The following is an 11,392-nucleotide window of genomic DNA, read 5'->3' as shown; positions in this document are numbered from 1 at the left end:
ATTCATTCAGAATATCACTGAATTCATTTGGAACACTCTGTACCTTTGGACTTCTGCGGGAATCTTTATGACTATTTGGGATTTAATTCACAATAATGCACGTTCCTTATGAATTTTCACTTTGTAATTTAGGAAAAAATTATTTCTTTAATTTTACAAAACGTGTTTGTTTCCGCTTTTACCTGCTACTTAGTTAAAATCATAGAATCGTATATATATATATATATATATATATATATATATATATATATATATATATATATATATATATAGAGAGAGAGAGAGAGAGAGAGAGAGAGAGAGAGAGAGAGAGAGAGAAATTGTATATAGAATATATAAGTTGTGTGTTGGCTTTTGTGTGTACCTGATGTTTGTCATGTTTGCAAATTATAATAAGTTGCTAAATGATATTTGTGAGCAAGGTCTAGCCTTGTTTACAAACTAAGAAGGTTCTAAAACAGGCAAGTACAAGCATTCAATCACGTCGTAGGGATAGCGAAAATATATAAATATAGTGAATTGTAAACAAGTGTTATGATCCACTCTGATCCTGTTTGGCAATCCAAAAAAATCAGGTATATTGAAATAGACATTATTGTTATTATTTGCCTGTAATTCACTGCCTGGGGGAAATATTTCTTGTACTAATCAGGAATCAAGCTGTGACAGAATGTTAACGCATGGATTATTAAAACAAAAACAAAACAAAAGGTAAAGATTCAACATAAAATTGTATAACATGGTTTGCTGGCCATACTATGAATACAGTAGCAGCAGAGAGGGTGAACCCTCCTCAATAAATTCGAGCAAAGAAGTCTACACGGCTTACCTTAGAGGAGGAAGGTTCCATTTTAAAAAAAAAAGCTTTCAAAAAGGAAGGTTCCGTTGGAAGGACCCGGGCAAAAAAGTATATACGACCTACCTTAACGGGGGAGAGGTCGCACCCTCGTTGCTCCTATTAATTAAAATAAAATTATATCGAATAATGGCACCAACGCTGAAATCACACAGCTAGATTAGCTCTGGAACGATTAGAAGCAATCAAGAAATATCTTCCACTGAAACATACTGTTAAATAAAAACTACAAGCACGCCAGGAGTCACAAGCTGAAGACGCGGAAGGCACATGTCAATGTTTAAACCTGTTACATCGGTTACTGAAAGAGTTGCAGCGGCTACTGAAGGTTTTCTTCCAGCAGTACAACAAACCGCCAAACAAACTGAAAAAATAGCAGAATAACTAAACAAAAAAAAAGATTAAAAAAAAATGGAAATAGCTGCCGCACAACCTCCACAAAATGAAATACTTGAAGGTATCGGTGAAATAAGAATAAAAAAAGAAAAAAAACTTGCGCCTGAATTAAAAGAAGAAGCGGAACCGAAAGAGCAGATTAAACTACTTGATAAATTTAATAACGCTATTAAGCAAATAGATACGATAATTAATCTTTCCAGACTAGGTGCGTTTGCAGCTTCGAGTTTTAGTTACAGAGGTAGATTTTCAAAACCCGAACATCATACACCCGTAAGCAAAGATATTTGGTATAAATGAATATTTCGCATAAAATTTAAAAAGGATCGAGTCTCAAATAGTGAGGTATTACATTTAGCATATTTAGATGAAATAGATAAATATCATTTAGGCGCACAATTTCAACAATCCGTCAGCGAAAACAACGACTTCAAGGGCCACCAGCTCCCTATTCGCCACCTCATAAGCAAGAGCCTTCATATCAACTTTCTCCACCTCTGCAACAAATAGAACAACAAAAACCTCAACCTGAATCTAAGTCTCCTGGGTTACCGTCACTACCTGCAAAAATGTTTACCGATATTGCTCTTGAATACTTTGCCGGAAACTAGGAAGAATTAATCGATATTGCTGCGCGTGATTATGATACTATATTTTTGTCTTTAAAACCTGAGTTTGTTGAATTAGTAAAATCTACATCTTGGCATACTTCATTATATGTTGCCACCAGAAATTCACTGGTTAATATGAAAGATCCCGGGTAGATACAATTTAAAGAATAACTCCTGACTTGCGGAGGCGAATTCTGGCTGATCCGACGAATAATCTGATTAATAATATTCGAGATGTTAAAAAGGAATTTCGGGACGATGGTACATCTCACGTATGGTCAACATTAAACTTTATACGCGATGACAAATGGTGTCGACAAATTCATTGATGCTACAATGAACGATGAGCAGGCAAATAGAATTGTAGATTATCTCAACGATCAAAAATATTTTTTCGAAATACAATTTGTTGTATTATCAGAAACAGACAATGTCAGCGATTCCGCTGAGTGGATTATCCGTGACAAACTTGACCCCGTCCTTGTTAATGGGAAAACTGTTGTGCTAAGTAAATATTCCAGGCCAGGAATGTTGACTGGTATTGATAAACCATATTACAAACGAGAATATACTATAACAGCGGATACTTATGGAATCTATTCGCTAAATGATAAACCCAACGTCGATGATCTTGCGCGAATGAAATTGTCAAGACTAAATTGTGTAGCCGAACGAGTAATCGAACATTTTACAAACGCGATAAGTGGAAATGAGTTAACCGATCAGCGACGTGACAAAATAAACAAATGGGCTGAATCGATCAAGGATGATGTCGCCGGATTTAAAAAAAAAAACACACTAAAATTCCCAATAATTCTAACAACGATAACAGAAGAGATTTTACACAATTCGAAACATTATAAAAAGGGGGGGGGACTCCAATTAATATCGTTGATCATAATACGCAAGCGTGGACCAGCGCAGTGACAATATTTCCACGAGATCGAACCGTAAGAATTTACCCTCAAGATTCTGATGGAAACGTGTTTGATTTTATTCACGAAATAAACAAAAACGATCTGTATCAGTATGGCTATTTAAGAGTTCCGATGATGAAAGATATGACCAATTTGTACGACCTAACGGCGAATTATTTCGTAAAGAATCTCTTCATGAAGAAAAGACAAATCTTACGCAGAAATGTTCAACAGAGAATACTGCACAACGTTTGAATAATTGTTTCACAGTTCCGTCTGTTCCAGCGCATTTTGCAAGAGAAACAATTCGTGGAAGCCAACACGATTTCAATTTCTTGAAGACGTGCAGCTAAGCTGCTGTGAATACGGACACAGCGGATTGTGGAATATTGAGTATGACCACAAAGATGTTATCTCGGTTTATATGGTCGCGTGTTATCCCGGGAGTTTTCTTGGTTACGGAGAGTGTTCTGGATATTTTAAAAGATTTGGACACCCCACAAACGAGATGACTAGAGTATCAATAAGCGGACCCGTACCTGATTTTGATCTAACTGGATACACCCGTAATGAGTCATTCGAGTTTGCTGAAGGTCTTCACCCGATCTGTTATGTTTGGTTTGGTAGGTATTTCTCAGAAAAACGTTGGGCACCAATAGTGCTGTTACGATATATGCTTGATTGTAAAATACTAATATCGTTGATTGTAAGTGAGGTAATTATAACATACCGTCCTCAAAAAGAAGTTTGGTTACTACTACCACCTGATGAAAATAAAATCGCAAAAGATCTTGGTAGAAGAATAATCGGTAAATTTACTCAAGGCGGAGCATATGATCATAAACGATATTATGCATGATTGATCATAGACGATGTTGACGATGATCGAGTTATTTCGCCAGAATTCAGATAATACACACAGGCTCGCAAGAGAAATGAAACAACGAGGAGTGCGATCATGTTCTTATCATAGCTTCTTCAGATGGAAGGGAAACGCATGGACTCCTGACCACATGGGCGAGAAATACATTCCAAGGATCATCATTTGGGGTGAAGTATGCACAGTATCTAAAGATACATTAAAACTGTTTCTCGATTGGCTATTATTGAAAAATACGGCTGTGATCATGTGCGTCGATCATGGTCAACCACTGCCGTATGTTGGGTTATCTCCGCACGAAAGGCCAAAGAATTTTGTAGATTATTATGAAGAAGTAACTGATGATCATTTATCTCCTGGTCCAGAATTAATGGACTTTAAGAAATTAATCAGACTACAACCGATTTAAATTCAGCGTCAACTAATGCGTAAAATAATTTCAGAAACGTCTATGAACGATTTTCTGCAAGTGTGGAGACCAAATGATCTGATAGTGGCAAGTAGAAAGATAATTCGTGATACACCTCAACAGCGGTTAGTTCAGTTGCATAAAGAATATTTTTCAGATCTACGTGTACTGTTGTGTGATAGACCAGTTGATACACGACGGCAGAATATCGACGTTGATATACCAGGACAGACTGAGAAACAGAATCTCGTATTAAATAATGTTGTCGTAGTTGATGCTAGTGTTGTTGAGGATGCGCTGAACGCGAACAACACTCTATGGACACTGGGATACGCAGTGACAATTCATTCATCTCAGGGGTTAACCATCTCTGATACAGTTGTTTGGATCATCGATGATCGTATCGAATGGCCAAACTTAGTTTATCTCGCAGTGTCTCGAGTCAGAAAAATATCTCAGCTGCTGAGAATTGTCATGAACGTCACATAAACTAACAATGATGCTATTGACAGTAAGAAAAAAATTAGCTGGTTAAAAACAATGTGACAAAAAACAAAAACAAACGCGAAATTGATCTAGATGCTGAATTTATCATGACGTTGAGACAACAGCAGAATAATCGTTGTGTGAGCTGTAATAAAGTAATGTTGTTGCAGTACTCGTATAAACATCGAAGACAATTCACCGGAGACAGAAAATATAGTAGTCTTAGTCATACACGCAAACATGATGCTGACCTGTCTTGAATGTAATCGACGTAGGGCGAGCAAGTTAAGTGATAGCGGTGGCAACTGTGTGTCGTCGGGAATTATTTGTAATTGTTCGCGTGTAAATCCACGGTGGGGAGCAGTTGAATCTAATATGTAGATTGCAGGTCTACCCGTGGATCTTACCACGATGAAAATTTTATGCGTTGTAATGCTCCAGATAGGATCAGTCTCTCTTTTCTTATCACCTTCAAGTTCACCGGGTTCATATAAATATCTTACAGTAACATTAGCCAATACTGTTTGTTTCGAAAAATCATGTCGTTGTACGGCTATATACTTTTTGTGATCGCGCTAATATGTTTCATGTTAGTTGTATCAGCAATTTCATTATTTAATGCAGCTATCACACTTGGTAATCTTCCAACCCACTCGCGAGATCTTTTGTCTTGAGTTATCCAAGTAACCGCTCAGCAAGCGCTCGATTAACAATTGCCTGTTCACGATGAATTGCAGTATGTCCTCGTCGTATTTTGACGTTATGTTGCTTCATCAACGATGATACTGCGCCCTGAAATTCTTTGCCAGGATCAACATGTAATAGTTATGGCCATCGTAGTCCACACTTGTGGTCTAGATCCTCGTTGATAAATTCCTTCAAACGCTGAAGCAACTTCAGTTGCTGTTTTAGTTGGTAGCGGTTCTTTTTCTGTATACCTACTTGCAACGTCAAAGACAGTTAACTCGTATTTGCATGTCACACGACGTCTTCCAATTTTAATAGTATCATGTAAAAATAAAATATCTGCTTGATGAACTTCACTAGGAACGCTGACATCAAAATATGCATTCTGAATAATTTTAGGTGGTGGTAAATAAAATTTGCCATACTGCTTGTCGTTGCTTACCAGTTTCAGCAGCAAAACATGCAAAACATAATAATCGCTGCTCTACCCCTCCAGTATCCTCTTGGACTATAATAAATTGATTCCATTATAATAATAATCGGTTGATTAATTACCAGCTCCTAATGCTTGTTTGCCTTTCATTGCAGATATTACGAACCAATTAGCTAATGATTCTTTGAAAGATTTATTTTTTTATGGAATTGAGTGCATGAATTAATTTTACATCTGCGATATGTCGATGCTGAAGATCTTTACTGTTATAAGCTACATCATGAGCTTTACTGGATACTCACCAGGCCTTGGCTGATCTTGGTCATCGAGTCTGATATCACGTCTGGTACCAGGACCACAGTAGTTATATCATGGAAGGTGTTTTTCTCCTGGGTATTTAGCCCACGGAGTCACGGAGACCATAGTGTTCCTGGTAACTTTGTAAAGTGCGCGGCAATATCGCCTCCTTTTTCTTAGCCTTGTCCGTTGGTTTGTAAACGGAAATAAACCTAATTTTTTTGGTACCACATCGTTCACACTTACTCGTTAGTGCTTGTCGTTTGTTGTAGTTGTTAGTACACTTGTGGGTCTACGCGCCCTGCATTTCATACAATTTAAATCCATATTATTTATTATATTTCTACATCATGGATGTAAAATGATTTTACAGCGACACGAAAGCAAGAGCCGGTCAAGCATCATTCAGCACTAACAAATTATGTCCGAATGATTATAATTGACCCATCCGGTTCTGGCAAAGCACAACTGTTACTTAATTTAATAATGAGGTGGATTAAATGGGATAAATTGTATTTAGTTGTACTTAAAGATTGTAATGAAAATGAAAAGTTGCTAAACGAAGACGTTATTGAATTTATTACTATTAATAATGAAGCGCCAGCTCTAGATGACCTTGATGGATTTATTAACAATTTAGTAGTATATGACGATGAGATGCTGGACAAGCAATCAAATCCAGCTAGAATATTTTCTAGAGGCAGGCATAAAAACACAGACGTGATTTATGTCACTGAGCGGTATACGCAGATACCTAAAGTGATCAGAGACAACTGTAATATTTTACACATACTCTGCGAAATATTCACCAGACTTGGTGTAGCGGTGATATGGATATTTTTAAGTTTAGAAATGTATTTAGTCAGGCTTAGTCAACCTCGCATGGATTTATAACAATAAACTTACATGACCCCCTATCACGATATCGTATAGGTCTTGATTAAATTTTTGGATATCAGCAACGAGGGTGCGACCTCTCTCCGTTAAGATAGGTCGTATTGACTTGTTTGCCCGGGCCCTTCCAACGGAGCCTTCCTTTTCGAAAGCTTTATTTTTCAAAATTTAACCTTTCTCCTCCAAGGTAAGCCGTATAGACCTCATTGCTCGGATGTATTGAGGTGGGTTGACCCTCTCTGCTGCTACAGTGAAGAAGAATTTAGAGACGCATAGAAAGCTGTTTATAGAAGAAGAAAAAAACCACGGTAAAGTAAATCAGATTCACATTCCAATGTTTGTTATGTCTTATGTCCAGTTTCACCCTGAGCATTAATAGAGCGGTGTTTATTTTTCACATATAAATGATAACTAATAAAATAGCACGCACTCTTTCTGTCATGTTAATATCTTCTTAACCCCAAATAACATTGATAATAAAATTATAAACATAACGTGATAGAAAAATCAATAAATGCATTACGTTTTCTTACTCAAGCAAACATTAAATTCACTGCTCATTTTGGCAATATGGATTAGAAGTGGATATAATAAATCTGGAAGTGTCCATTTTTATGCATAATTTCTTTACCATGAATAAATGGAGAATGATTTCAGAAAATTTTTTTTTTTTTATCTTCTATGTCTTTTGCACGCCTTATGTGCTCCACAAAGTAATACCGGAATAAATTTCAGAATCCAAGCCTTTGTTACAAGTTTACTTTGTCTCAAAAGTAAATTTATTTGTGCATGATGTTAGCCATCATATAAAAACCAGCTTTAGTTCAAATACTCCATTATTTTTCAAAAACATTTCTTCAGCTTAAAGCTATTGATTTTACTACTAACATTATCTTTGCAACTTAATTATCTGCTGATGAGTTGAGTAGTTAGTACTAAATTAGTTCCATACTTAGAAATATCAAAATTAAATCAGAAATATATTCCAGAGGCTGGTAAAGCAAACTATATAAAATGAAAATATTGACTTGGGAAGTTTGGCTCATACACGCACATACTTGATCAACTCTATACTCTAGGTGTAACAGCTGTTCGAGGATTCAAAACAGATACATTGAGAAAATAAGCAAAGCTGGGATTCAATGTTTCTGTGTTTTAGACAGAACAATTCATGTATTTAAATCTAAGACTTGTATCGTCTTATTCACAACTAGCTTGAATGCTAAGACATCAGCCATATTTTTTCGCCGCTAATTTTTGTGTGATTTCTACTCCTTTGCTTTTTCACAATTGATGTTTTGTTAATTGCTTGTTTGTTCGTTTGTTTGTTCTTGAAATTGTTGGACAGTTGCGAATCAGATAATTACTGAGTGTAATTTTTGTTTATAGAACTACATTTACAGGCTTCAGAAGTATACACTTTTGTCTACAATCTTTAGTTAGGATGATTGGAATCCCACGAAGTAGATATTGATTGTCGAGTTTTACCCCTATGACCAGTCTGAAGGAGTCTTGTTCAGGATTGTTTTTCCATGATGATTTGCTTTTTATACATAAGGATGAATTAAAGATTTAAGTTTACCTTTTTTTATATCCGATGAAGGATAAAGATAAGAAACGCTGAGCACACAGTGTCATCCTCAAAGTTTGCAGAGTTTTTTTGATCATAATTCACTTTTCATTAAAAAAATTAACTCGTTAACCCTTGCAATTAAAATTTATATAACTAAGCGAAACGTTAACTTGAATTCTGTATATAAAAAAGTAATCCGTGAAATATATTCATTTTGAAAACTATTTGCTCCAGGAATGAATGACCATTGCCTTCCTTTATAAAAAAGAATTTAGCCTTTCTTATTACGTTGTCTTCTTTCCCAAAACACATTCAATACTTCGAATTACCTTGTCTTCCTTATCAAACCACTATTCATTACTTCGAATTACCTTGTCTTTCTTATCAAACCACTATTCAGACAAGGCTCGTCTGCGAACCAAATAGAGTATGTCGGCTTTTGTTGGGCCCATTCACTTTTTCCGTGATGTGTTCGTTGGCAAGTCGTAGCTGCTGTTCACGATAGTACACGGCAACATATCCACATGGCAGGAAAAATACCGTATATACACGCGTATCAGCCGAATAATTTAGGAAAAAATAAAGTCCGGGAAGAAGGGGAGGGTGGCTTATCCGAGGGCCAATGTCTAAACTTGACTGTTTTTAGATCTTTTTGTTGACTACTGTAATGGCTGTAAATCTTGGGACACGAAACAATACTTTTTCCGTGTCCTAAGATATAGGCATGTGAAAAAGAGTAGCTTTCGATGACTCGACAATTATTAAACTGTTATACAGTACTATGATTGTTATTCTTTTGCATGTGTATATTTTCTGATTTCTCCAACACGAAGTTAAAAAGAGGTAAATGCAAACTTCATAATTCGCTGGTCGGTTGAGTTAACCACAGAGACCATGCTGAACTATAATGTACAATTCCTATACAGTGCAAAGCATGCATAGCGTCACTTAAATCCTTACTTATTCCCAAACTTATTAGATGCAGATTTTGCTTTATTCATTGTTTTGACCAAATTGCATTCTTCAAGATATAATTTCAGATAGTCCTTAATAGCTGTTTCATTTACGTTGAATCACGTGCTCACGAGTTACGCATTTTCAATGATATAAGCGATCCTACAAATTGAGGTAATATTTTAAAAAATGTACGCACGTTTAATTGTACAAAGCACATAACCATCATAATTTACATGTTCACGAAGAGTGGTAATAATACAGACTAAAATTCTCATATAGTTCAACTTAGATCAACAGCAATCAATTTTAGTTTTGTGTTTTAGCTGAACAAGCATCATAACTTTCCACACAATGGAAAGGTGGATGTTTCGACGTCTCCAATGTTGATAGTCGGCGAATTTCGTTCGTTTTGCGACAGAAGTGCAGGCCATTTAATCATTAAAACCCTGAAAATGGCTTGTGACAAGAGGGAATTTTGATTGGCAACTATACAAGTACATTGATGTGTAATTGCCTTTTATACCTTAGTATTAGCACGATTACCGTAGTTTTGTAAAACGAGGTCAAAGGCATACCGTTGAACTTTTCAAAGCCAAGTAGAGAGACAGTATAAAAAAAAAGAGATTGGGACCTAAGATCGGGAGGTTTTTTCCTGGCCTTGTTTTCACTGAATATTGATTGATCTTTCTGGTCCAATATGCGTGAAATTCGCAAAAGATTCGCCGCTTCTTCCTGTGGCGTGCCCTATTTTCATATTCTGGTCAGCTGTGGCCAAACTGCACAATAGCTAAAGATTAGTCTTAAATAAACAAGCAAGAAAACCAGCATGACTAATTAAAAGTTAATCCTTATCTATGCAACTATTTTGTGAAAATGTTTGGCTCTCATTCGTAATTCAAAGAAACCACGTTCTACACTATTGTGTGTTATGCAAGCACCAACAATTGATTGGCAAATAAAGGATTCTCAATTTTGTTGAACTAAAGGAACCAAAATAACCAGCCTGATGGTACGGTACATGTGGCAATTATTTTCCCCTTTTTGTATATCCGACCTTATTCCCTTATTGTCAACTCGTACAGCATTTAGTATTGTTTATTATAAAACACGTATTCTGAATTAGTTTGTTGAGGACACATTTGCTGCGTGGTATGTATTTTCATTCCTTCTTTTAATTTAACCATGGCAATTATCATTGGTATATACGGTATAAAAATGTCAGGTGTTCACTCGTGTAGGTTTCTTTCGTGGGAATGACGCTATAGCAGATGGAGTTGATAGCAAATCGTAGTGATCATTCTTAGGCTTGAAATTAATTTTCGACGATTTGATTTTTGTGGTTTACTTTTTTGTTCTAGTTTATTTTTAGATTTTGTCTTATTGTAGAGGTAAAAAAAATAATTAAATTTACATGAATAATGTTTAAATTTAACATTACATTTAGTGAAGAAGCGAATTCTTTATGGTGAAGTAATTATTTCGTCACAACAATAATTCACAGGTGATACAACAGAATATGTAGGACTTTTCTTGTTTAGAAGAAATGAAAATCGAAGACATAATGTAATAATCTGGAGTTCTCTGCAAAAATCGGAAGATATTATGAAATCGGGAGGTAGGGGTATAGTGACCCTAAAAATCTGGAGTTTTTTCTCCTCCCGGCGTGAAAGCTGACATGCATGGTGTAAGGTCGCTTCCATCAAACTACAAATCAGCTTTTAGGGTATTAGCATTGAACCGTATTGTTTGTTTGTTGTGTTGTCATACTGGGATTACATTTTAATGAGTTAGTTATTTACAATTTCAAAGCAATGTAAAAAACGCAATTACCAGTGCAGTGATATAAAATGTCCAATGATGCATAAACAAACAATAATCGAGTCAAAAGGGAGATGTAGTGTTACATGAACTCGTAGTCGTAGGTCGGCTTATACCCTGGTCATGCACTTTTTAGTGTTTGTACCTGTTCAGTTTAGGGGTCGGCTTATATGCAAAC

Source organism: Sinohyriopsis cumingii, chromosome 9 (genome assembly GCF_028554795.1).
Source record: "Sinohyriopsis cumingii isolate HCF-2022 chromosome 9, ASM2855479v2, whole genome shotgun sequence".
NCBI classification, from domain to species: domain Eukaryota; kingdom Metazoa; phylum Mollusca; class Bivalvia; order Unionida; family Unionidae; genus Sinohyriopsis; species Sinohyriopsis cumingii.
Note: the sequence above shows the minus strand (reverse complement) of the source record.